The sequence below is a fragment of the Corvus cornix genome, chromosome 1 (assembly GCF_000738735.6).
Source record: "Corvus cornix cornix isolate S_Up_H32 chromosome 1, ASM73873v5, whole genome shotgun sequence".
In the NCBI taxonomy this organism is placed as follows: domain Eukaryota; kingdom Metazoa; phylum Chordata; class Aves; order Passeriformes; family Corvidae; genus Corvus; species Corvus cornix.
The window spans coordinates 46,248,988-46,275,756 of NC_046332.1; the positions used below are offsets into that span (position 1 = coordinate 46,248,988).

The following is a 26,769-nucleotide window of genomic DNA, read 5'->3' on the forward strand; positions in this document are numbered from 1 at the left end:
GAAACGCGGCAGCTGCGGAGCCCGTGCCCGCTGGCTTTAAGGCTGCTCCCTCCTGAGCGCACTTTGAAAGTTTTGCGAGCCTCTATCCCTCCGCGGATAAAAGGATTTGCTTGCGCTTCAGAGAGACGCCTGCAACATCCCCCGCCGCAGTTTTTAATCCCCGCTATTGACAGGGTCGCGGCGGAGCCTGCCGGGCAGCAGGGCAGGGCAGAGCCGGGCCGAGCCCCGCCGCCGCCGCCGCACCCGGACCGGACAAAAGCCCGCCGGGCACCCAACCCTCGGCCAGCCCTTGCGCCCTGGTACCGCTCGCAACTTTCCACGCGGAAAGAAAACACCGAACAATAAACGAGCACAAGACGCTGCTCTCGGCAGGGAAGTTCCCACAGAAAACGGCTCTGGGAGAAACTGCACCTGAGCGGGCAGAAGGAGCGCGGGGGAGAGGCGGGAGAACAAACACAGCAAAATGAGATTAAAAGCGCAGCTCGCAGCGTGGAGCCTGCAGCAGCTCCCGCGGGAGGCGGCCCCGGAGCAGCGCCCTTACCTGGGGAGAGCCGGGGCTCGCCGCCGCCGCCGCGCGTCCTGGCCGCTGCCCGCTCCCGCATCGCTATGGCAGCGGCGCCCGGCGCGGCGGGGCGGGGCGGGACGGGGCGGGGCGCGAACCCCCGGCTGCTCCGGCTGCACCCGCGCCCGCCACGGTCCGCTCCGCCCGTCCCCGGTGACCCCCGCCGGAGCTCCGGCGCTGCTCCTCGCTGGAGGGAGCCTGCCTTCCTCCCCTCCGCCGTAGGAACAAACGGCCACGCAGGGATGGTCACGTTTAGGACCTTAAAAATTTCCTGGATGGTGCCCCGCCCCGCCTCGCCGTCTCTAGGTCCGTGTGCCCTGCTGGCGAGTGCAGTTTGCACGGCCCGTTGACCAAACTCACGGTTGGTTCCCAGGCTGCCTTTCTGCCCAAAACCTGAGCAACTTTTTGGCTTGCTGCTATTCTTCAGACTTAACAGCAGGAACAACATTTTATGCACAGTCTGAACAGAGTTCATATACTACAAGGAAAATTTTGTGAGACAGTGTTTTAAACCCCTGTGTCATGACTCCTGACAAAGACCTGTACTAACTGGTAGTCCTTGCTCAAAAAGTTTGTTGTCCAAAACTATTTCTACACTTGGACTGGAACTGTTTTGTTGTAGCTCAAGTAAGATACAAAATTAATTTGGGATGAGACACACTGCATGGCAGAGCAGATGCCTTAAAGAACTAGTGAAGGCCATCAGCCCCACTGCCTCTCATCCAAGACTGGTGTGACTGCACATGCTGTGTAATTACTTCTCTGGAGAGCAGTACAGACACTCTCAAAGGCAAGGTGTAGTTAGGGGATGAGGCAAACAAATGGGCTTAAGGGATGCAGGTCAAATGAGGTAGCAAATAACTCTGGGAGTGACCACAGAACTCTCCAGCAGTCAGCAGCAGCAGGCACAGCCTACCACCAGCCCTGCTCTTGCTGGCCACAGCTTTCTGGTACTTCCCATGGAAGGAGTGAATTTGGAATAATTACTCAAATGGAGGGGCAAAGTGGTTGCTTTATAGTGCTGGGCATGGGAAGCAAAGGAGAAATAAATGCAGATTAAGACTGGAAATGCTGACATTGTATGGAGAGGGTCCATAAGAACCATGGCTGGTGATCTCTGTTAGCTTGGGGAAGTTCTTGTGTCAGTGCAGACAGTAAGTGTCTGCTTCAGACCCTGGGAAAGGGAAGTCTCTGAAGGACAACTCAGTGAAGTTGATTAAACGTGCAGGAGAATGACCTTAGTGGCAACACTGGGAGAAAAATTTCATTTATATGAGACAAGAAGTGTGTCAAGTTAACTTAAAAGCCACTTTCAACAGGTCTTATAAACTTGTCTCACAGCCTCCCTGGTATCTATGAGGGTTTGTACTGGTCACTTGAAAACTTCTAACGGCATTATTCAACCCTGGATTTCAATGGATTTGTGTTCCTGTGTTCCTTTCCATAGATATCCCAGGTATATGCATCACACTCCTTTTGAGTATACTTTTTAATCCACAAGCTCTGCCCACTTAGAGAAGAGAACCTCCAGTTCCTCAGGTGTCCTCTATCGACCAGCTGGACAAAAAGACAAAGCAGAGATAACTATTGAGCTGAATTGAGCCACTAATTTGGGTCTTTCCTTTATCCAGCCAACAGTGTTTCTGAAACTTAAGAAATCCTGATAACTGAGATCTGAAACCGTCTTTTAAATGTATTTGAAGCTCATCAGCAGATTAAACAGGCTTGAAGAGCTAGAAATTATCCAAGAAGGTATTGACAGATTAACAAAGTGCTCACAAAAATTTAATTTCCTCAGAAAGCCACACTAAAACTCACTTTATATAATAAGGTAAGAATTTATATTGCAAGTTGTATTTTTTAAATGTCACTACATTTAATGAAGAAAGTACCTAGAAAATTGCAATTACAGATATAACAGTATCTAGTCAATTAGACATTTGTCAAGTTTCTAAAAGTAAATAGTTTTAATCTTCCAGACTTGGTCATCATAGCTTTTCCGCTGGTAGTGTGGTAAAACCCTCTTCTAAATCCTGCAGCTTCATTGATTCAGTCAGCCCTTCCACATGTGCGTACTACTCGGAGAAGCTTGGATGCAGTACGCCCAAGAGTGTGTCTGAGAACAGGATTAACTTCCTGTACTGGAGACCAATAATTAACAAAATCTTTTCTTAATCTGAATTCTCTTTTTTTGGAGGCTGATAAATGTATATGGTATTCAGGTGCCATCACACCAAGGTCTAGTAAAATGATGCAAAGCAGAATTTATCAACAGAACCACCATGAGAAAAAAAGGCAAATCCCTCTTCTGACTATAAACTTGAACACTATATCGTTTTTTACAAGCCACAGTGTTCTCTCTAAGTTACAAACCAAAGTTTCGGGAGATTAGTCCTTCCTATATTAAGGTTTTTCTACAATCCTAAAAAAGCAAAAATGAGAGTACTACTACCATTTGCCACTGAGAATGCTTGCTAATACAAACAAGTTCATAGCACTTGCATGGGTATTTCTGGAAGACTGAGCTATATACTCTGTTATTTACAGGCTAATGTTTTGCCTCCAGAAGAATAACAAAAGCTGCAGGGAACAGAGGGGCAGTGCCAGCAGTACATGTCATGGTTGACCAAGTACAGCAATTTATGAAGGAAGGAACATCCAGAATAAATTCCAGATTGGTATATGCGTGAGATTTCGAATAGTGATTTGACATCACACTTAGTGCAACAAAAATGAAATGCTTGTTTTAGAAGCTCTAAGTCTGTACTTTAAAAGAGGTTTAATGCACATGTGACCAGGAGTGAGAAGGATTATTCAAAGTGTAATACAGGTGGGAAAGGATTACAAAAAATGTGACATGGGAGAATTAATATAGAGTTTTAAAGATGAAGGAACAACCTTCCCCCAGCTTTCAGTTGGGAGTGATACATCTTAGATTTTTCAGAATAGCAAAGGGCACATTTATATAATGAAGTCACACACATAAATCTGAAGCATCTAAATAAGAATGATTCTATCTACTTAGTTTAGAAATCCTCTCTTCCACTCCCGCAACAGTTATTTCTTTCATGTTTCTTTCATAAATACTTTCTAAAAGTCTACTACTTCAAAGTAGTGATTTTTTTTTAAGAAGTACTCTTGAAAGAGAGTACAAACAAAAAAAAAGCTAGAAGGAATAATTTCAGGAAAACATAAAAGCATTTGTCCTACTTCCACAGGTACTGGGCAAGATGGCAAAGGAAGTGACTCTCTAAGACATACTCTAAATTAATGAATGACCCAATTTAATTTTTCAGACACAGGATTACTGAAAAAAGAGATCCCCTTGCTTTAAATGACAGTGTCTTTTCCAGACTGCAGTACATAGCTAAAGCTCCAGTTGTGCAATTTGCACCTTCCTTTTAGATCCCAGGCAAAGTCTCTTCTGCAAGCAGTTAACCTCCAAGGAATCTTTACATACTGACAGGTCCTGCAGGGGGAATTAAGCTGAGTCATATATCTACTGAAGTTAAAGGCAACTCCCCCACCAGCTTCACTGGGAGTAGGATCAAGATGTCAATTTTTTCAGTTTAGAAATGAGTGAAGAGTAGTATGTTTGTGTATGCAAGCTCAAACTAACATAAGCTGCTAATAATTTTCACCTGGGTTTTTTTTATATAAACTATGTGAAATTAGTGTAGGATGTTTCCATTTTTGTATATGTGCAACCAAATTAATAAAAATAAATTGAAACGGATTTTCCAAAACCAAGACCTTGTCGTCTTGGCACTGAAAAAGTCCAAGATGACACAATGAATCACATTGCTAAGAAAAATGCTGAAAGGACAGCCTGAGTTAAATTGCTGTGTTAACTTCCTAATTTGTCTGGTGAAAGTCCCCACTGCCCACATGCAGGAGGCTGGTGTGCAGATTCCTAAAGGCCCTTCCGCTTGCATTTACTTTGCTGCTGATAAAAGCAATTACTGACCCAAGTGAGAAAGGTTTATCACAATTTGGTATAAATCACAATACACAACAAACTGTTTTCCCCTCTAATCTTCTTTGAAATGTGCTTTGCAGAGGCTGAGCTTGCTCAGCTCTCTTAAACACAGGGACCTAATTTAGGGAGAACACAATAGCCCAATGAAGTGACGCCATCAATGAAAAATGACCCTTGTGTACCAGGTTACCATTATCCCATCTCCGAGTTGCTCTTACTCACCCACCTACACCACTACAGCTGCATGCAACTTAATGATGGCTTCGGCCTTTCAGGCTGCTTGAATGCTATTTATAACCCCACGGGGTCTGACTGTGATGCTATTCTTCCTCCCCATCCTCAAGAGGCATTATTCAGACAGCATGACATGGAGAGATGGCTGGTACTACAGAAGAGCAGTTTCCAATAAACAGATCATTGTGTTTTAACATAAAGAAGACTTCCAGTTACCAATTAGGAAGGCTGAATTCCACCTTTATTTTGTGTCTCACAAAGTATAAGAAGTAGGAAGAGAAAGGACTGTGGAGATGAAAAGTTGACAGAAATAGGAAGGAAAAGCATTTAGTCAAGAATCGCTTTTTTTTTTTTCCTATACCATGTATTTTTCATTTTCTTCTTATCTTGAAAAATGTGATATTAGATTTTCTGTTAGGTGGCTGTATATTAAAGTGATATGGACTAGTTGGGAAGAAAGGGTGAGATTTCAGAATTGGAGTTGTCCCACTCTGCAGCCTTTTTCCTTCTCTTCCTGCTCTGTTCTAGGTGCTGTCCTTTTCTCTGTCACACCCCTCACTGCAGAGTCTGATGGCCCTACAGCCATTCTGTATTTATTTTTCTTGCTTGAAATAATAGCATGTAAAAGTGACTATTAGGAGCTCTTTATCAACCTTCTTCCCCACACACTTAATTACCCTGCCATTCCCTCTTCTCTATTCAAAACTGTTCTTCCAAAATTACCTGAGGATATGAAGGCACCTTGTTATGCAACAAGGATGCCAAAAAAAAAAAAAAAACAAACACATGGAAAAATAAATACATAGAGAAAGGTTCTTGAGGAGTTTGAGGGCTGAGGACCACCTGCAGTGGGTCATTGAATGACTCTGACCAGGGGCTGGAGTGACAGCGAGAAACATTTTTGTGTGTGAGCCATGGCAAGGGACTGAGTGTGGGTTTATTTGATTTTGGAGCAATGGTGCTTCTCCCTGGGCTCAGGGAGGAATCACAAAGCAGCACTCAGTGCTCACTTAAATCACTGAAGGGAGGAGGGGATACAGCAACTCTGCAGAGGCATAGTGTCCATCAGATACTAGAAGAGTGAAGCAGGTAGTGGACTTCATTAGGAATGATGCCACATCAGTAGAAATTATGTAAAGTTACATAAGATCATCCTGCTTCTGGTGCTTATTATAACAAAGTAACAGGTCAGCAGAATAATTGGCCAGCGTGACACAACAGAAATACCCACCTGGTTACAGTGTGGCTGCAGACCTTGGGAACTCTGTGCTGGCCAGAGCAAAAAACCTGGAACAATTACAGCTTTTGATATATTCATGAGGGCAGAACAGTGAATATTTCAGTGAGATTAAGAGAAACAGGTTGCACTTGGTGGGAAGGATTGGGGGATCCTGTTGTTAGGAGGCTCCTAGGTGGTACTGATTCATGGCCTTCGAGAACCACACAGTTGCTCAGGGTTTACTTCTCAATTAGTACCAATACTTTCTTTAGTCTCTCTCTACAATGACAAACTTGCTATCTTTGTTACAGTCTGAAGTAAATTAACATTTATGGGAATATTTCTTGTGCCAGATGATTGAATTACCATCTCCACCATGTTCCTCTTTCCATTTCAGAAAAAAAAATCATCTTGCTAATTCTACCTTTAGTCTGTCAATTTCTACTTTTTGTTTAAATTTACTCTATCAAGAATGCCTTGGAATGGAAAAGCTAGAAAAGAATAATTTGAGCAAAGCAGGTGACAAGTGCTAGAAGAACATTTATGTGCTAGGTCTTTTCAATAACATTTGTTCTCTGAATTTAGCCTGCCTGAAAACTTCAACGCAATTATAAACCTTCATCTAATAGTCATTACTCTGTTCTTCTGCTGTTGTAGTAACTACTTATTTTCTTAATTATTAATACTAAACTCAATAATATATTTTTAAAGCATGGATGATCACATTTAAGCAAACTCTATTTTTTTTGTCCAGAAAAGAAATTACCTAATTTTAAATATACGGAAAACACACAATGCCACTCACTTGAAAATTTATTTGTCTGGACAGGGAATCAGACACAAATTTATGAATTTTGGACTAGGTTATTTGTCCTGTTTAAAAAAAAAGTATGTATTAAATTAGAACTTTTATCTGCAGTATAGTAAAGGAAATCTCTTGCAGTCTTATGTTATTTATAAATATTACAATTGTTTCTAGGAATCAATACAAATAATACATACTGCATTACTGCATCTGTAAGATATGGCAGCTGCACAGGCTAGTCACATTTTGATGGGAAATCAGATTATTTTTAAGATCAGAACACTGTAATCATGCAACTGTCTTCCTATTAGAACAGCATGGAAAAAACCCTAGCTTTAGTAGCCTGGGATGGAGTTAGTTATGTGTATCTATGGTAACAAAATGCATAATTGCCTGAAGTGGGGGAACTGGAACCAGTGCTCCAAGAGACTTTTATGGCCATTGGCTCAGACACTCATACTCCTATAACTAGCGGTAAAACAACTCTGTATTGTTCTACCACCAAAAGTAATGGTAAATTATCTGACCAAAAAGGAAATACCCATTTCAGGCAGGAGGGATGTCCTTATGACATCTTCCCTGTGGCTGGGGAAGACAGATTCTGGATTTTGTTTCTCTCTGACCTTGGCAGTTCAGCATACTTTTCTCAGCTTAAGTGCCATGTGTGTAAAATATGTGATGATAGGAGTAGTGCCTTATAACCTGTGGGTCTGCAAGGACCAATCCGTCAATGCTCCCCTGGCACTTTGATGCTTACAGTGATGACAGCTATAAAAAGTGTACGCATAGGGAAAATAATCTATTATCCACCCATGCAGAGGACAAACCCTAAATTCCATTTTTTGAAAGGAGTTCAGATTCAAGTGCCTGTTTCAAGACTCAATTGACTATTCTGATGATGGTCCATTAATCTTCTAAACTGGAGTTTGCAGATTTGGCTAATAATTTATGTTTGGTAATAGCATGGGGTAGCTCTGAACCTGAAAGATTACACACAGCCTTACTAAAAAAGTTAATTTACGTTGGTGAGCTGTCTTTGCCTGAACATTACAAACAGCAAAATGGACACTTTTGTTCCTGTCAGTGATGCTGTCCTTTTTAAAAAGACCTTAAACTTCAGGTTCAGAGAATCAGTTGGAGATGACCTTAAAAGCCATTCCCTCAACATGCTCGGGTACATAATTAAACTGCTAAGCCGGAGATATGAGCCATGTTTCCAGTTCCAGTACAAAAGGGAGGCAGTTTGCACAAATTCTGCCCTAGGGTCTGTCTTTTCTCTAAGCAATACTGAATACCTGAGCCAGATCTCTTACCACCTCTTGCTTTCCATTACATAATTCAGCAAACTTTGTTTCTATGCCAAGACAGGAATGGCTACCTTTCTGTCCTGTTACCACACACTGACCCAGAGATGCTGTTGCTCCCCATAGATCAGTTGATCCTGTTCCCATCATCTCCTTTGATCTACTTGGTCTCTAAGGATGAAGGTAGAATTGGTGGCTCCTGCCAATGGAAGAGCACGCTACCACCTAAGGGGAGATATGCTGGACATGCCTTCTGCTTTTTCCCGCCAGGCTGCGAGCTGAAGCAGCTCCCCTGGCTACACCCGAGCTGTTGCTGGGCAGGAGGTGGAAGTAAGCATCTAAGGGCAGGGGGGGAAGTGCAGGAAGGAGAGTGGAAATGCTTTCCACAAGCAACAGGACTCCTGAAATGGGTCCAGCCTTGGAATTTTTCTCAGGAGCTGCTCAAGAGTGCTGTGAATTGGAAAGGGCTGGGGGAACATGCGGTTGCCCTCAGCAATTCCCCGTGTGCTGTGTTTCTGCCACAGGGTGCCAGAATGTGTGGGTGGGAGGTGGGTGTGTGAGTGGTGGTGCTGGGTGGGTGCCTGTAGCAGATTCACACAAGAGACACAAATAATCACCAAATTCTGTGGCAACACCACAAACAGGAAATATTTTTCAGTGTGTTCTCTGGAAAAGCAGGGAAATACTTTCTCCAGAAAACAGTTAATTTAATTTTTATGATGCATTGTTGTGTCAAAGATTACAATCAATCATTAAGATAAACAGAGATTTTAATCTGCCTTGCATTCAATCTCTGATTCAGTTTCAATTCCAGCCTCACCACAAAATAGTACAAATATAATCACAATGCACAGCAATCGGGATTGCTGTGTACCTCAAAACAACCATTTGTAAAATAACTCAGTAAAGATGCTGCCTAACTCTTTCTCGATGCAGCAAAAATCTTGTCAGGCCAATCTATACTCGAGTAGTTTATTCAGTCTCATTGGTAGGGTGAACACTGCATAGAGGCTAACGTTTAGTATTGTGCTGGAATCAGTTGGTTTAAAGCCTGTTTTCACCAGTCTCTGCATCAGCAGGGAACAGGGCCTCCCTGTCTGTGCCTGCAGCCAAACCATATGCAACATATGTTCAGCTGAGGCACTGCTGACACCCCCTGTCAGCATCTGGTAATTTTCCTAGCAGGGACAAGACTTACATGAAAGTTTTAACTCTGAAAGTCCTGAAGAGCCACAGACAGTACATTCCGGAATAATTTTTTTTTTTAACAGAAGAGCCAGAGGTGCACCTTTGTAACCAGCCAATTTCAGCAGGCTGCAGTACCATCTTTATACTTCACTGTATCAGGCCAAGAGAAGATGCTTCATTTATGAGAAATCCTGCTATTGTTCTGCTCATAAACAGCTCCTGTTCAGTGTTCAGCCCTCAGAGTCACAGATATTGCTGCCTGAGAAGCACTGAAATAACAGCCATCCTGTTCCATGCACAATATTATATATCTTGATTTTCCAACGCTTAATCAAAATACGTCATACAAATAAACACTTGAAAATTATTCGAAGTTGACTATTATATCTTTCACTGTTCTGAAGGCTAAGAAACCCTTCCTAAGGTTTACAGTAAGACACCATGACTTCTACTAAATCATTCAGCATCCCAGTGAAGCATATTCTCTTTTCTCACTAGTCTTCCTTTCTCATTGCCTAGAGCACCAAAGCTACACCACTGTTACTAGTAGAAACCAACATGCAATTTTTAGCCAAATCTCATTTTACTGGAACCTCTAAGCTTTTGAGAGCTTATTAGTTCAGAATTAACCTGGTATTAAATGAGAGAGAGTGAAATCCAGGCTTTATGGCAAGTATTAAACAGCTTTGCTAACACATAGTAATGAAAAGCAATTAGCATACGACCAAGTCCAGGCTCATTTCACTTAAACCAGGAGCTGTTTTCCCAGGGAGGATATTGAGTACTTGTGACTACTTTCTGCTGCAGTATTCTTACATGGAATCATGTGGTGCTTTCATCCTATGCTGAGAGTTTTGGAAAATACTTCACTGGCATCAGCAACCCACTTTTGATCCCATAAACTTCTACCTATTTCCTGGCTTTCCCTTAATGGGTAAACAACTCTTAACTTTTAAGTTGTTAGCTTAGCTAATTATGCTCAAAGGTACAGAGAAACCTCTCTAATTTACCAGACTCCTAAAAGCTTGGTTTTGTTTGGGTTTTTTTCTTACTCCCCAGAAAAGCCCAGCAGCCAACTTGATGGCCATTACTCCAAGAAAACTGGCAGTCAGCAAGTTGCTTAATCCTCAGTTTACTTCCATACTGATTTCATACCACAAGTTCAGTTAGAGTGCATTGCTAGAGCTGTGATCTTGCAGACGTTTTAAGTAGGTGATTCTCTGCTGTTGCATGCTTAAAATCACACTGATCTCAAGAGATAATCTACAATAAATGTGTGAGCACCTGAGAGTTAAACTGGGGGAGTAAGGGCAAAGGCCAACTGGGTGATTGTTTATTTTCAAAAGATACGTTTATTAACACACAGGTGTATTTGAATTAAAGCGAGATTGCTCCAACAGTTCCTAGAGCAAAACTGTGCCTTGGGCTTTGGCCAACCTTAAGTATGTCTGAAAGCAAAATTCAGGTTTAGTTTGTAGTTCTGAATTACCACCGTTTGCAGGTGATACCAGAACCAAAATCAAAGAGTGTCTCCTTCCCTGGCTAGCAGGAAAGGCAGGAGCTGCCATTTTGGAAGTAATTTTCCTTGTTTATAGATGGAATTAAACCACATTACTTAAAGTTTTCAGGTCCTCTCTTTTTCCTTGCAAACAATGGAAGATTATGGTTTTCATCTGCATACGAAACAGTGAGAACAGCTTTTTAGAAACAGTATGTTACAACACTTTATCAATGCCAATTACATTACAACACAGACCAATAGTACCATCTTCTCCTGAAAAAAGTTTCATTAATAAAAAAAGTAACACTGTAGCTTGCACAGGCTACAGCATGGTATGGTCACATAAGATACATTTGGTCAGTCTATTCTCCTGGCTTCCCAAAATGCAAGCAACAGATCAGCTTAGTACCCTCTGGCAAAGTCTGCCTTTCAAAATTTCTGAGTGACAGTGGAGGACAGCGCTCCAGCCCAGGCTCGTCAGTGATGACACATTGGTGCACACAGCCACCAGTGGCTCAGCTCTATGGCTGGGTGGGCTTCTGCCCAAGGTGGGTACAGGAAGCTGGGGTAATGCCAGGGAATTTGCCCCCCAGTGCCACTGCCAGTGGGATCCCCTCGAAGTCACGGAGCACAAGCAGACAGTTGCAGTGTGTGAGCTCAGCAGTGAATAATGCCCAAATGGCTTTGCTAGATGAACTGCACAGATGATCTGCAACTCTGCAAGCCATACACACAGAGGAACAAACCACACTGCAGCCAACACATAAAACTTTTGATATTTTGATCTTAGTCTCAGTCATGGTTTTGCACTTAACTGGAAAAACTAATAAAACCATAATTATAAAATTTAATTAATTACCACCATATATACCTAAATGATTATGTCTTCCAGCAGCCACTAACTATAAGGTCTGCTCTTCTGGATAATATTTAATCTAAATGTATGAAAATCCATTGCACAAACTATTATCCTGTTACAGTACAAACCTTGTTCCAGAAAACTTGTTCGGTTTTTGAAAGAGCCTGTTGTTGCCTGGATTCTGAGCTCAGTTCTGCTGAACCCTGTGTAAGCCTTTAAACACCTCTGGGAGGAAAAGGGACTCAGCATGATCCAGCTGCAGTCAGTACCTTGTGGGATTGAACCTTAAGTTAATATATAACAAACGGCTGCACAGCAGCATGTGAAATCAGCAAGTTAAACATACACTTGGAATAACTGTAACACGGAAGGAAGAACATTTACAGGAACATTTCTTTAAAGTTTTTATCTTGGAGAGTCTTGTATGCAGCATTTCTATATATTTACCATATGGAAGCAAAGGTTTGGGAGTGTGCTGGGGAAAGTAAAATTAAGTAGCCAACGCAGAAATAATCTAAACTTGCAACCAAAGCCTTGTAGTAAGTATTGTGCAGACTGTGAGCTGGTTATTATGAGTGGGAATCTACCCTGAGCAACTGCACCTGACAGCGTGGACAAAATGGATTACCCAGAATGGTACACTCTGAGTACACATCCATGAAAGTGAAAATAACAAGGAACCTCAAAATTTTATCACCCAGCTCTAGTAGTGGCAGGTGTCAGCAAGAGCACCAAATTCCAAACTCATGCCTGATGAATCTGAAGCAGATGAAAGAGGCAGAAATCAAAGGTACAATTATGTCTGTGAGAGCTGCGAAGTGGCACAGGAAGGCAACCGGGTTTGCAGCAGACACTGCTGGTGGGGAGCAGAGTTATCCCAGTGGCAGAACAGCGTGGAAAACCAGATAGACACCTGCCAGAAATGTGCCAGGGACATGAGCCTCCCTGCTTTTCCTGACGGGTGTACAATGGGGGTGCAGCTACACTTTCCCAGAGACCCACATTTATCTCGAGAGCCTGGCATCACATATAGAAATATAGAGTGCCCCTGGCTTTGTGCTCTCCAGTCAGAAGGACCTGTACAGCTCCCTCCTGTACATCCCTATATAGAAGACCAAGTTCTGTATTACAGAAGATCTGCTGGAATGTGGTTCAATCTTCCCTTTTCCTCCCCAGAAGTTATAATCAACTTTCAATTGCATTTTTTTTCTGAATTAGAAAGATGTGAAGAATAACTGCAATTGTGAATGCAAGAGAACACTAATTCAAAGAGAAATTAATTTCTGTCTTAGAGTTCTTTTAGTTATTCCATGAATAATCAAAATGAGAATCTTTAATGGCAATATCATATTCATTTATTAAAAGTGGAAATACCAGCAGATTTCCTCAATAATAGGTTTACATATCCAAGATAATTTTCAAAACTAATTAATAATTTATAGTGAAGTATGAGGCTTCCTATTATGTCTCATGCAATAATCTGAAACTCAGATACTATGGAATTCCCTATTATTAGTTAAATTCATTTTAGCTGAATGCCCTACTGGGATACCAGTATCAAGGAAGTTAACTGTATGAGAGGATAAAGACAGAACTACAACTCTGCAATGTCTGACTTATGCTCAAGGTCTTCACTGAAAAGGAGGAAACAAACTCTTCAGAGCCATGATTTTCTCATGCAAGACTGGGTTTTTACAATTTTCAGCCTTCTGAGTCAGACACAAGGTCCACAAAAGTTAAGGGGACTTTCCTCTGCTTCTATAAATCTTTAAGTAAAGATTATCAAAAATGCTAAGTCCAAGTAATTTTCCTGGTCTCAGGTCACTCACCAGGGTGCTCATCTAGGGGGTTGCCATATAAACACTGGTTTTGATCATGGTGCTGGGAGGGGAGAAAGTGAAGAAAATACTAAATATATCTTTGTGGTTTGAAATTTTGGGAGAAACTGAAACACAAATAATACTGCATGGCACAAATTGATCTTCAGTCAATCTGCAACTCACAGAATAGCAGGTTGAGTTGAGGTTGGAAGACACCTCTGGATACCATCCAGTCCAGTCCCCCTCACAGAATGGGGGAGGTTGGAAGACACCTATGGAGGTCACCTGGTCTAACTCCCCTGCTCAAAGCAGGGTCAGCTAAAGTAGGTGAGCAGAGCCATGTCCTGTCAAGTTTTAAATAATATTTTGAAGTCTACCAGGATGGAAATTCCACAGCATCTGTGGGCAGCCTGTTCCAGTATTTCAGCAATTTCAGAAATTTCCTGTATTTCAGTTTGTGCAGATTGTCTCTTGCCCTTTTACTGGACACCAGTGAGAAGAGTCTGTCCCTGTTCTCATTTTCCTCTTTACTGCTTCACTCCCATCAGGTATTTATGCCCATTAGTAAAATCCCTTCAGCATCCTCTTCTCCAGGATGAATGGTTCCAGCTGTCTCAGCCTGTCATCATATGTCAGATGCTCTAGTTGGTGTAACAGGTGCTACTCCTAGTTTTGTATCCCCTGCAGATGTGCTGAGGGTGCACTGTCCCATCAAGAATGGAGATGCTAACCAGTACTGGCCACAGCACTGGTGTCTGAGGTACAGCCCTAGTGCCTGGTTTCCAGATGGGCTTCATGCCATTGATCACATGTCTTAGAACCCAGTGGTTCACCCAGTTTTACATCCCCTAACCATCACTTGCCTTGTCCAAGCTTCATCAGTTTACCTGGAAGCATGTTATCAGAAACAGTGTCAAAAGTTTTGCTAAGACCCACTGCTCTCCCCTTGTCCTTGGAGCTGGTCATTTTGTTGTTGAAGGCTATCAGCTTGACCAGGCATGATTTCCCCTTTGCAAATCCATGTTGACTACTCCAAATCACTTTCTTGTCCTTCATATGTTTGGAAAAGGCTTCCAGGAAGATTTGATCCACCTCCTTCCTGGGTACTGAGCTGAGGCTGATTAGCCTATACTCTCCCAGCTCTTCATTCCTATTCATAGAGGCCACCCTGTAGCCCCCACAGACAAAACCCTGCCATGTAAACCCACTACACTCTTGTATTCTTCCATTTGATGTTTAAATTATCAGGAGCTCCTTGTTCATCCATGCAGGCCTCCTGCCATCCTTGCTTGTTTTCCTGCTTATTGGACTGGAGTATTCAGGAGGTGATTCTTGAAAGACAACTACCTATTTTTGCTCCAAGATGTTATAGCACAGAAATCTTCCAAGGATGTTCCTGAAGAGGCCAAAGCCTGCTGTCTTGAAGCCCAGGGCTGTGATCCTGCTATTTGTCCTGTTTCCTCCTCTAAGAATCTTGTACTCCATCGCTATGGGTCACTGCAGCCAAAGCTGCTCCCAGCCTTCACATGCCCAGCCAGATGTTTCATGTTTGTAAGCTCAAGGAGGTCCAGCAGAGTGCTGTTTCTCATTGACTCCTCAGTTGCCAGGGTTAGGAATTACCCTCAATGCACTCCAGAAACCTCCCAGATTGCCTGTGCCCTGCGGTGTTGTCTCTCTAGCAGATATGGGAATGGTTTAAGTTGCCCACGACAACCAGGATTTCCATCATGAGATGGTTTAGCATCTGGTAATATTCATGTGGCTGCAGAATTTCTGCCTTTGGTTGCTCCTAGTTGGAAATCTGTTGCATTTTCAGAGGACCATTCCTGCTCTGGAAACTACCATTGCATTTTACAACCACTGCCAGCAGTCTTGACCAAAGCAAAGAAGTCTTAAGAAGGCTTGGACTCTAAACACACTACTAGCAGTAATATTTTCATTCTGGTGACCTGAGTTTGGACATGTTAATAAAACAAAACATCTTTCCCATGTTGTATATGCTCCACAAGCACAACAGTTGACTTTCAGGGCCTTTCTTCCACTACTTTTTGTTATCTCAAAGTTCAGTTGAAAAATGTGGAAACATGGAATACAGAGTTCACCTTCCAACAGTTAATGCCAAATCTTCTACTATAGTCAGAACACAGAGAAGCAGCAACAAAATAAACAGAAAAAAAAAAAGAAAAGAAGACAGAAGTTGGCATGTCTGCATGCTGCTGTATCAATTACATTAAGGCTTCTCAGTCTTAACAGCCCCACACAATACAAAGCAGGCTCTGAAAGAAGGGCAATCCCCCCTGCAAATATTTAGGTTAGCAACAGCAAAGTAATCCAGGCACAGCACTATTCATAAGACCAATTCATCACCAGGTCATACAAGGCAATTAGGCCTGGACACTAGATGCAGAGGGGAGCAGATTAACTACCATCAAGATGTTTTAAGTGATCCTGGTTTATTTTTAACAATATTTTAAAGCCTCTGAGAAGATTAATTCCTCAGCCCAAGAGCTGAGTACCTTGCTGCTGCCAAGGTAAAATGATGTACTAATTGAGTTCTCAGCACAGGAGTATTCTTTGTAGGACTTGGAAGTGATACTGTTTTGATGCTGCTAATGTCAGTGCACAATAAACATCACTGTCCTCCGCCCTGAAAGTCTGATTTCTTTGCAACAGGATGAAAAAGTTCCTACAATTTTCTCTCGTTCTCATTCTCTTTTTCATGCCCTCATGCAGAAAAAACACAGCAGATTACATCCATAAAAGCAAAACCTGCTAATGTGTATTCTTCAGTCATGAGAGCCTGTTTCATAGGGAAAACTGTGAAAACTTCAACAGCTGCATTATCTCTTCAGAGCATCAGTGGTAAATAAGACAGTTTCTTACACCGAAGTTAAAATGTACCTGAGAGAATAAAATACAATAAATATATCTATTGTGAAACATAGCAGATAAGATGTCAATATTTAAAATTAAAAGAAAAAGGTACACTAGAAATAAATAGTGAAATATCCAGGACAAAATTTTTAGTCCTGTTTCTGAATCTCATTGTCAAGAGAAAGTTTTTAGGAAGGACCTGCTGCATTAAATTGGACCAAAGGCCATCTAATTAACTATCTTGTCTTCAAGTGGCTTAAGGAGGAACAAGAAACAAGATGAATACAGAAAAAGTTTCCCTTTATTTTACTTTCCCATCTTCTGGCAATCTAGAGTTTAGAGTCTTCCTAAATCACATGCTGCATTCAGAATACACTGTTTTCTAGTCCTCTTGGGATAGTTTTCCACAAAATTTTCTGCTTCCTTTCTGTTTGTATTAATTCTTTGGATTCTAAATCCTCGTATCTCACTGACTTTCCCATAATTAATTGGTACCCCAAGTGAAATACATTCATTTTGGTTTGATTTTAATCTCTTGCCTAGATGATGCTGTGTCTGTTTGAAACCCTAGTCGTGCCAGAGAGTGCTGAGATCTGGGTGCCTCCAGCCTCCCAAATATGGGTGTTGAAAGAGGTGAAGTAACAAACAGGAAGGATGGGTTTCCAGGAGAAAATGAGAAGAGGGAGCACAGTTGGCAAGACAGTATATAGGCAGATGTGTAAGTTGGGTTTCTGGACTATTGCCCAAATATTTGTGGTGGTCATACTTGCTCCTTGTACCATTAGGAGGGGGATTCCTGGTTTTTAACAATCTCAATGACTGTAATACATAAATCATAAATAAATAATCCCTTAAAAGCATGATGTTCTCAACCTTTTGTTTTCTAGCTTCCCCACATGCTTCTTATATTTTATGCTGCCATTCAGGTTTTAAGTAACGTATTTAACTCAGCTTTCTTACAAGCTGAAAAGTCAAAGCCCTGCTGAAGAATGCCACCAGTTCCCCAAAATTCACTCATCCTCTCTCAGCAGCCAGTACACCAGGAAGTATAAATTCCATGTTAACCTTTTCTCCAGTGTGTTACACTGTGTGTGACAGTGAAGTACTTGGCAAACTTGGCTACTTTCTTCCTGGATAGCTAAGCTGTTCCATCAGCAACATAAAAATGTTTTAACAACACAGCAACAAACCATGCAGTGTGCCAAGGAGCCACAGAGCCCTTGGTTCATTGTTGGGAGGTTACTTTTAATTACAAGGTCCTGATTAACACACTGGAACAAGGCAGTAGCTTACTTCAAACAGTTCCAAATCATTGTACTTAAAAATGCTGACCCTTGTCATAAGCAAGGACAAGTGATGAAAACAAAAGGAAACTGTTTTGGCTCTGAGTGAATTTCAAGTTCCACGACAGAACTTTGCAGAAACACAGTAATCTATAAAAGCCAGCTTTCAAACATTAATTTGTAGTACCATAAATAGCCAAACTCTTCCCCTTAGTAGCCCAAATCCCAAACTGATGGTATCACTCAGGAACTTAACTTTTAAACAAGGGTTTCTAGACAAGATTTTCCTTTTTAACTCTTGCATTGATTTTTTCTAGTTGGTGCAACCTTGCATATCCTCCATCTCCTCCTGCTCATTGTTGTTGTTATTATTATTATTATTGTTGTTGTTGTTGTTGCTAAAATATGGTTTTTTATTCTATTACCTGACTGAAGCTTTTTACTCATACATTTTGCCCAGAGGCAGCATTATCTGCTTCTTAGAAAAAGCATTCTGTTTGTAATTCAGTCTCTGCAACAATATTAATGCAGGGACAGATCCTGGCTTCATTTGAAGCTCTCAGCTGCAGTTCTTCCATATGGAAGTAAAACATGAAATTACCATAATTAAAACCTAGTTGAAAATACAAAAGAAGGAGGAGGTACACTCCTCATCATAGCAATGTTAAGTGTGGTTAAAATGAATCCAGAAGCTTTTGTAGAGAAGTTTCCTTCCTTAGAAACAGAAAACAACTGACAAGATGTGGGCTAAGCTCAGCAGCTTCTGCTCTGCTGCCTCAAGAGGGTACCTGGGTGAGTTGCTGAACATCTGAACTTTGAACATTACAACAGACTCTTATTTTCTGCACGTGCATGAAAGCCTCCTTTATTTTCTTATCCCAGGAAACGGAAGCCATATGGAAAAGAATGCCCTCAGAATATGTAAGCAGTGCTGGCAAGTTTAATCTAGAGCCATAGAATCCAAATAAAATAGGAATCACTGGGATGATTAATTTGTGAAAATCTCTACTCTTTAATCAGAAGACAAATGATAAATCTGAACAAGATAAATGATCAATTACTTATTAAATCTAACAGGGTGATAAGGCCTAGTAGGTCAGTCAAAGTCACTTTTACCTAGAGTTCAATGGGCAAGTCCAGCAGGATGGTTTGGGTGAATGAAAGACGTGAGTTGACTTCAAATAAAACAGCTGGTTCTTGCATACCAAATTACACCTACTTGATCCTGTGCACAGAGCAGTGTGAAAGGTGGCCTCCCAAAAGCAGTGCTGGTAGTCAGGAGCATGTGTAAGGTAAGCCCTGTGTTGGAAAGCCGGGTTACAGTGTAGTTAAAGTGCCTCAAATTTGTTTAATGTAATTAATCAAATCCAGTGTGTTTTCAGAGAGCATAAAGCATTTCCATAACACAAAATAAAAATATGAAAAAAAAAACCAGAAACACCAAATATGGCATTCTGACTGTCTTACAAAAATGCTGGATGAGATCAATGAGCCTTGCCTTGAAGCCAAGCAGCAATTGTCCCACAGACTGCACTGCAACTGCAGGTCAGGCACTCTCTAGCTGACTCAGGTACAGAGGACAGATGTGACACAAACATCTCAGACATAAGTGATACCGTGTAAGTGTTAATCTCACTCACCTTCCCCTGCTCCAAGCAAACACACAGCTCAGAGGAAGTTGTGTGTATTAGCAGGGATTGAATTTGCTCCCAGGATAAATGAGCTGCTAACACAGTAGATACCAGCCCTTCTCTCCAGTTCTTGTGTGCTGAGTACCCCTCAGCTCTCCTGCTGAACCTCAGGCTCAATGGGACTGTAAGACCAGATGACTAATCAAACCAAGCTCTTCAGTAGAGTTGTCTCCATTTATGGTCAACCTACTTAAGGCTCAAAATATTCTCATAAAACATGCACAAAATTTATCCAAATTCAAAATCAAAGGCTGCTATGGAACATGTGGTGAGAGCAATACAGAGAAAATTTACTGTTTCAAGGATTAAGTGTCCTGAACACAGAACAAAGATGGATTTTGAAAAAATGTTTGGTGCTTTTCATTAGCAAGGGGCATAACATTCTTCTTCTCTTCCATTTTCCCTCCAGGAAGACAAAGAAAGGAAAGAGACAGAGGAATGTTAAATGATGTAATATCTCAGACATATAATTCTTTGTAATGAGGTAGGTGCTTTCTTTGTTAACTGGGCACTCTGTGCCAACAGTGTAAGTACATACAGATTTAGGAGGCTCTGTCTGTTCAACAGACTGGCTTCTGAAATTTCCACTGCAGTTGGAGCTGGATTAAAATTGTGTGACAAGTAATTCTTCTTATCACAATAATGTGTACTATTATCTGTTGTCATGGCTTCAAGTAATGACACTTCGGGTAGCAAAAATAAGCCATGTTTTGTGTTCCTATTGAATCACTGTTGCATTTGACTAATATGAATTGGGGGTTCAGGCCCATAAACAATTTTCCTTCTGTTTAAAATAATCCAGCTAAAACAAGTGAAACAACTTCTCCGGAACCGCATACCTACATACAATGTTAATACTTTGAGAACAACAGCAAAACCAGATTCTCAAAAGACCAAATAATACAAAGGACTATCTCTCTCCCAGAACAGAACACTAACCAAAATGAGACATTTCATGTGCATTAGCAAGGATGGTTAATGAGTGTTTCCAATACAGACTGATAATCATGTGACTGAAGAACAGAAAATATTATGCTTATATTTGTAAAGGAGGAGGTTTGCCTGGGAAATTAACTGACTCTTTAGTCTGAATCTGAACTTTGTAAGATTTTACAGCTAAATCTGAAGGCAGGATTGGCTGGGGAGTTCTATTCCAAGTGAAGAGAAATCATGTACTATAAATAAGTTGATGACAGGAGATAGGAGTGGTAGCTGTGCACAGTGGAAAGAAGAAGGTTAGGCAATTTCAGGGATCACAGGGAACCAGGAGGAGGAAAAAGTCATGTGATGGTCCTTATGAATGTAGCAGTCAGGGCAAACACCACTGAGGCCCAAAGAGATCACTCACTGAGCCTATAATTAAGCAGCCCTTTGCCTCTCCAGGGACACAGGACTGTCCTTCCCTGAGCAACAATGACCCCTTCTCCCTGTCTTGTAGTTTAACAGGTCTGTTCTGTATGGAGCTACAGACCAGGAATCAGTGACAGAAAACACAGTTATTGCAGAGTAAAGTGTTTTTATAGAGAAATGAACCTTGTAGAGATAATGAATTCTGCATCACAGGCAGTTTGCCTCCCTGCTTCTTCCTGATACAGACTGTTCCCTACTGGAGGAGCTCAGTAGATTTCACTGCTTTTTTCCTCCATGGTCTTTTTTCTTCAATAATACCTAGTCATTCATCATGACCAGATACCTCTTCTCTGAAGAAAGGCTTGTAATTTTCCTCTGCCCTGTAGCTTCTCAGCCTGGCAGTTTCACCTGAGATGAGATCCTCAAAGCTAAATTATTTTCTCCTGATTTTTTTTTTTTTTAGGAGAAGGGCAAAAAGTATTTGGGTTTTTTCCTCATTGATTCTTTTATAGAAGGTCAGTATGGCTTAGCTGATGGCCCAAAGAATCAATTTGGCTTGCTTTTTTCCCCAAAATTCATAGGCAAAGGATACAAATACACCTGCAAAGCTCTTCCAATCTCTGCCTCACCCAGCACAGAACCACTCAAATGGGCACTCTTAAAGCCCTGAGATCTAAAGTCACACCTCTCCTCACACACATAGGGTTTAACACATAGGAGCTATTTAAACTCTTCCAGGAGGTCAAAGGGAAGACTTACAACCAATATAACATAATACCCTTCACATTCTTATTACCTATCTGCCATATCTGGTACTGGTGCTATGTCATTAAGATCATATGTGTGTGTTTGTACTTGTGTGTATATAGTAATCCATCAGAGCATTCTTAGACTGATGCAGTGTAAGACCATGACATGAGCCAGGTTCACTCCTTGACTCCATGCTTGTCTCAGCATTTTGCAATTCTACAATATGCAAGGGAAGAAAAATTTCATGCAGGAAAAAAGAAATACCTCCTTTCTTTTAATAAGTGGTGCCAGCCACTAAATCTCTACGTAGAGTGGTAAACCCATCACAACTAGAAATAAAATATCAGCAGATGCAAACTTGTGTGATTTTTATTTTTGCTTCACTTTACTAATTGGTCAGTTGTGCCAGATAATTTGCTTAAATCAAAAACAGACCAGGAAGACTTAAAATAACATTTCAATGGTCAGGCTATGCAATTTGGGTCACTAGTTTTTTACAAGTTGGGGATTTACATTATCTTGGCTAGTCTTTGAATATATTGGCTTATAAAAGTAGAGGTCTCTCCATGAGCAAACAATCTGTCTGCTGCCCCAGCATTGCAAAGTACACACTGATTTCCTTGAGGATGTGGTTGTTTTTGACAGTTGCAGAAAAGGGTCTTGAGTCTGCCCCTACTAAATCAATTCATTACACAACTGCCATTCAAACGCTGTCCACGCTTCACGAAGCATATGAGGATTGCTGCTGCTGCTGCTCTATACTGCCACAGGAGCTCAGCCACAGCTGTAATTCTCATCTAGTTGGGAAGCTTGTTAAAATCCTCTAATTAAAACCCTCCATGGCCTTATTCAAGTCCTTCTTGCAGCCCTTGACCTTTTCCCCTCAGCTGGGACACATACAGGTATGGCAGTCTGGTGTATCACAGCAGGCAGGAAAAGCATTATGGTGTCCAGCTTCTAGAGACTTCATTTTCCCATAAATACTTACATCTATCACACTTACTATTGTGTTGAATAGACTACAATGACACTATGTCATGAAATGCAAAACTTCTGGATCACCTATCTGCTGATCTGCTTTTACATCACTATTATTTTCTTAAAAAAAAAAAAAAAAGAGAAGTTCCAATATTTGGAATCATTAATTGGGCAGAGAATAGACAAAAATACTGCATCTTCATTTGCTCATAATAACAATTTTTCAAGCATCACAATATTTCTGATACAGTCACATTAGATTATTCTAATTATCATAAATTTCCATTTATCCCCTTCCCATTAAGTATTGCATGCAAAAAACATTCATGCAACTCATTAAGAGACACCAACTTTTTTCTGAGTAACAGCCTTAGTTTATCAGAGCTGCTTCATAAATTCTTGGAAATGAGTTCTGCTTATGTTCTTCTAGGACTCTAAAAACAGAATATGCAGAGAGAGCAGCATCAAGGACTGGCAAACCACTCAGTTTCTTGTGTGTTGGAATCTAAGGGGCAAGTATTTAGAAGACAAAAACTGCAGAAGAAACAGGGACTGAAACAGATACAGTAAATAGACAATGTTCTTTTCAAACCTCATGGAACAATGTGTTGGTATTCTTGTGAGAAGAGAAACAAAAACTTGTAATTAAATATGTGATTCTCTGGGGAGACTAACAGCCCCTCTGAGAACAGATGACGTGTAATGCCACTATCAGCAATGATAATGCAAACTGGAAGAAAGGCAACAAGTACCAATTAGCCACTCACAACTTTGGCATATTTGATTGTTATTCATTCATTTGAGATTTGCTTGCTGATTATACTAATCAACAAAAAGGAAAAAGCCTTTGGAAAGGATTTATAATGTCTACAAGGAAATCTTCATTTCCAGCTCTCCCTGGGAAGTGCATTTAATTGGTGCGCCGTGTCTTCAGGAATTATACCCATCCACTTGTTTCACCTAAGGGCATGAAAGAAGAGGGAAATGAAAAACTAACTTGGTTTTACATTCCCTTATGAGCCTTACCCGCTCAAATAGTACATTCTTCTATCCAGAAATGTAGTCTGATTGGAAAAGGAGGAACAGGCTGCTTGCCAAGGATTTCTAGATAACCCGTTACTGAGCACACCAGAGGCTGCAGTGAGCCAATGAGACCCTCAGGCATGCTGCTGCCATGGATGTGCTGCACATGGGATGTGGGGATCAAGGACACACAGCAAGTACAAAGTTTTAGGGAGCATGGTCCACCATGTCCATGGGGCAAAATCCCTGTCCATAGGCAGAAACACATGGCTCTCCTAGAGCTTCCCAGGATTCCTGTATCTCCAGCAAGGAAATTAGTTCAGAGTATGGCAAGTGTCCACACCACACAGTTCAGTCATGATTTTATGTCTACCACATCATTCTCCTGGAGAAACTGGCTGTTCATGGCATGGACAGGGGCACTGTTTAGTGAGTAAAAACTAGGTAGCTGAGGCCAGAGTGTGGTGGTGAATGGAGTTACATCCTTCTGGCAGCTGGTCAACAGTGGTGTTTCCAAGGGCTCCCTATTGGGGCCAGCCCTGTTTAATATCTTTATTGACTACCAGGATGAAGGGATACTCAGGGTTTATCCTAGAAGAACTTAATACTCATTTCAGGCAGGATCAAAGAACTCGATCCTGGAGCTCTTTTCTATGATATTAGCTGCAGTGAGGCAGAGTGGAAGCCCGCCAAGGTGAATGGGAATTCAGAAAGCTTTGGGTGAGATCCCGTAAGAGCAAAAGGTTGCAGAAGTGAGACTCAAAGCAGACCACTGGCCATTACAGTAAAGTCAGCCAGGATCATTCTACTACTAATACTGTTGTACAGACACAACACACGATGTGTATGTCTTTGGACTGTCCTGGAGGCTTCCATGTGATGAATTAGGGGCCTGAACAGTTGGGGAAGGAAGTGGCAGGAGGGACCAACTGCCCTGGCACACAGCATGGAGCAAGCACTGCATCCAAAGGGAATCTAGGGTCTCACCAAGTCCTTCCAGTCCCCTTGCAAATCCCTACATGAGTTGAAGAGCTTTAAGTTACTGTCATAATTCTACTGTTAAGTTTTCACATGTATACAAATCCCTACACAGCAAAATTATACTAATTTTAGGACTTAGCTTTTATAACCATTTAGAAATCTTAATTTGTCTATCAATCACACCTCAAGCCTAAGCTCAGGGGCACACATCTGTCAAAAATGTTCAAGAAGATATGTGAAAAAGACAGGAAGAAAAGCAACCCTTCTCATGTTAAGCTCTGTACAGACAGGAGAATCACTGGACACTTCTACAGCCAGTTACATTGAATAAATGCACTCAGAGCTCTGCATGAGTTCTGCACACTCTCCCTGGCAGCAAAGCTAGAACCCCAGGCAGCTCTTTGTCTTTACAGGACATCGTCGTGGAGCCTGTGGGATTCCTTAGGAAATTTCTTGTGACAGGGTGCTCTCAGGTAAGGCTTGGGGAAAAAAATAATCCCCAAAGTGGTGACAGAGCTGGAAGGGGGTGGCACAGGCTGGCCAATGTGAGCATGAAAGCAGCAGCTGGATCCAGATAGGAAAACAGGAGTGGACCGGGCTGGAGAAGATGTGAGAGCAATGAGGAAGGACCATCACATCCTGAGCGACTGAAGAGAGCAAGGGGTGGGGAGGAGAGATCTGCAAGTAACACAGGGGGGGCCTCCAGGTGGTGATGGAGAGGCAAGAGAGACTCAAGCAGAAGCTGGGCCTTCCCAAACGATTCCTCTCTCTTTGGCAGTGAAGGAAAACTTAGGGAAATATGCAGATTAAACAAAGGAGTGAAGAGCGACAGTAACAAGGAGCTGCAGTAATGTGAAAATGCAGGTAGAAAAAAAAAAAATCACTGAAACAGGTTATCACTTTTTGGTTTTTTAAGAGTGAAACAAGCCAAAGCAGCCCCAGACACTTTCAGCTCACAGGACCAGCCAGCACATACACAGCTCACCTGAGGTCTGTGACCTTGGCAACATGGCAAGTGTTTTATTTTCACTGACATAAACCATTCATGAACCATTTCTCCGATGCATGAAGCATAAACAAGCTTTCCTTTTGCATAGGTAAGTATTTCTTCCCTCCACTGTGATTTCATCCCCTAAACCAAATATTTTTATGCATGGAACCACTGGAAGGAAAACAAGTCTGAGACTTCCCACTAATTACTGCATTTCCCAGGAGTTCCCCTGCAGTGTCTGGAGCCAGGGTCCCATGCCACACGTTTTATTTTGTGGAGTCTTTCCATTTTACGACTTTTGAAGCAACTGGTGGTGTTTATTGATCTTTCCACACAGCTGTTCTTTTCCTACAGGAGCACTGAGATGGTTATTCTTTAGTCTGATACATGAGGCCCCAGGCTTTTCTGTTTCAGGGAATCGAGGAGGCAGAAACTTTTTAAGACTCAGTTTGTGGGTGTAAAGGAAACAGGAAATGCTACACAACTGGCTTCAGTTTCACAGTAAAAAGTGTGCTTGTGTGATGAATCTCAAAATCCCGTGAGCTAGCTATCCCAAATGAGACTAGCTGAGATACATAAGGATGGGACGAGGGAATTGCCAGAGATCTGTGCTGGAAAAGGAGGGATGAGCCATGGGCAGCTCTACAGGAGAAGGACGGTGGAGCATCTGCATAAAACAACTCCAGCTACCCCATGGGTGGCTTCCAGCACATCTCCTCGTGTCCCACACAACACTTGAATCCCCCTCAGCAACTTCTACCATTCCTCAGCCATCCTAACTAATTTCTAATATTGAGCGATCAGACAGGAACAGGAATGACCACATGTACATACAAGACAGGTCAGACTCACGCAGTAACAAAAAACACAAGCGCTCACGACCCCCGGATAACCCCAAACTGGGGATAGCATCACTCAGGCGTGGATTACGCTTCAGGCTTTTGCGCGGGCCGCAGTCCCACGGGACCCCAGAGCCGCACAGCCCCGCGGCTGCGGCCGGCGCTCTCCTGCAAGGGGTGCGCCTGGCAGCCCGCAGAGACCCCGCTGTCGCCCGCGTGTCTCCGGAGCCACCCCCGGGACACGGCAGCGGCGGTGCACCGGGATGCTGGTGGGAGCTCGTAACGTGGCGAGGGAGCGGGGAACGAGCACGAAAGGAAACTCGTGAGAAAAAAATACCTGCCTTACCGCTCTGCCGACTCCTCAGAAAGCGCTGCGGACGCTTGCACGTACAAAGCTTTCCCAAAAATCACACAAGGATCTCCGCTCAGCACGAAGAAAAGCTGGGGCGCCCTCGTCCTCCCCGAGCCGCCCCTGCGAGCAGCCGGGCTTCCCTCCGTGAAGATTCCCAGCCCTCCAAGCGCCCGGGGGTCCCCGAAG

At 42.2% G+C, this 26,769-nt stretch overlaps 1 protein-coding gene across 5 annotated transcripts in view; it reads right to left on the bottom strand.

The window, feature by feature from the left end:
* The window catches only part of SPATA13 (spermatogenesis associated 13), a 170,109-nt gene that overhangs the window by 45,969 nt on the left and 97,371 nt on the right, over positions 1-26,769 (bottom strand). Inside the window, exon 1 of one of the 5 annotated variants that reach the window (XM_019286423.3) lies at positions 11,780-11,872. The exons of 3 other annotated variants lie outside the window; for them this stretch is intronic. The gene's annotated coding sequence lies outside the window, so the exon portion shown is untranslated. Of the gene's footprint in view, positions 1-541; positions 619-11,779; positions 11,873-26,769 lie in introns of those variants that run through there. One more of the 5 variants, XM_039565384.1, reaches the window with a different exon arrangement.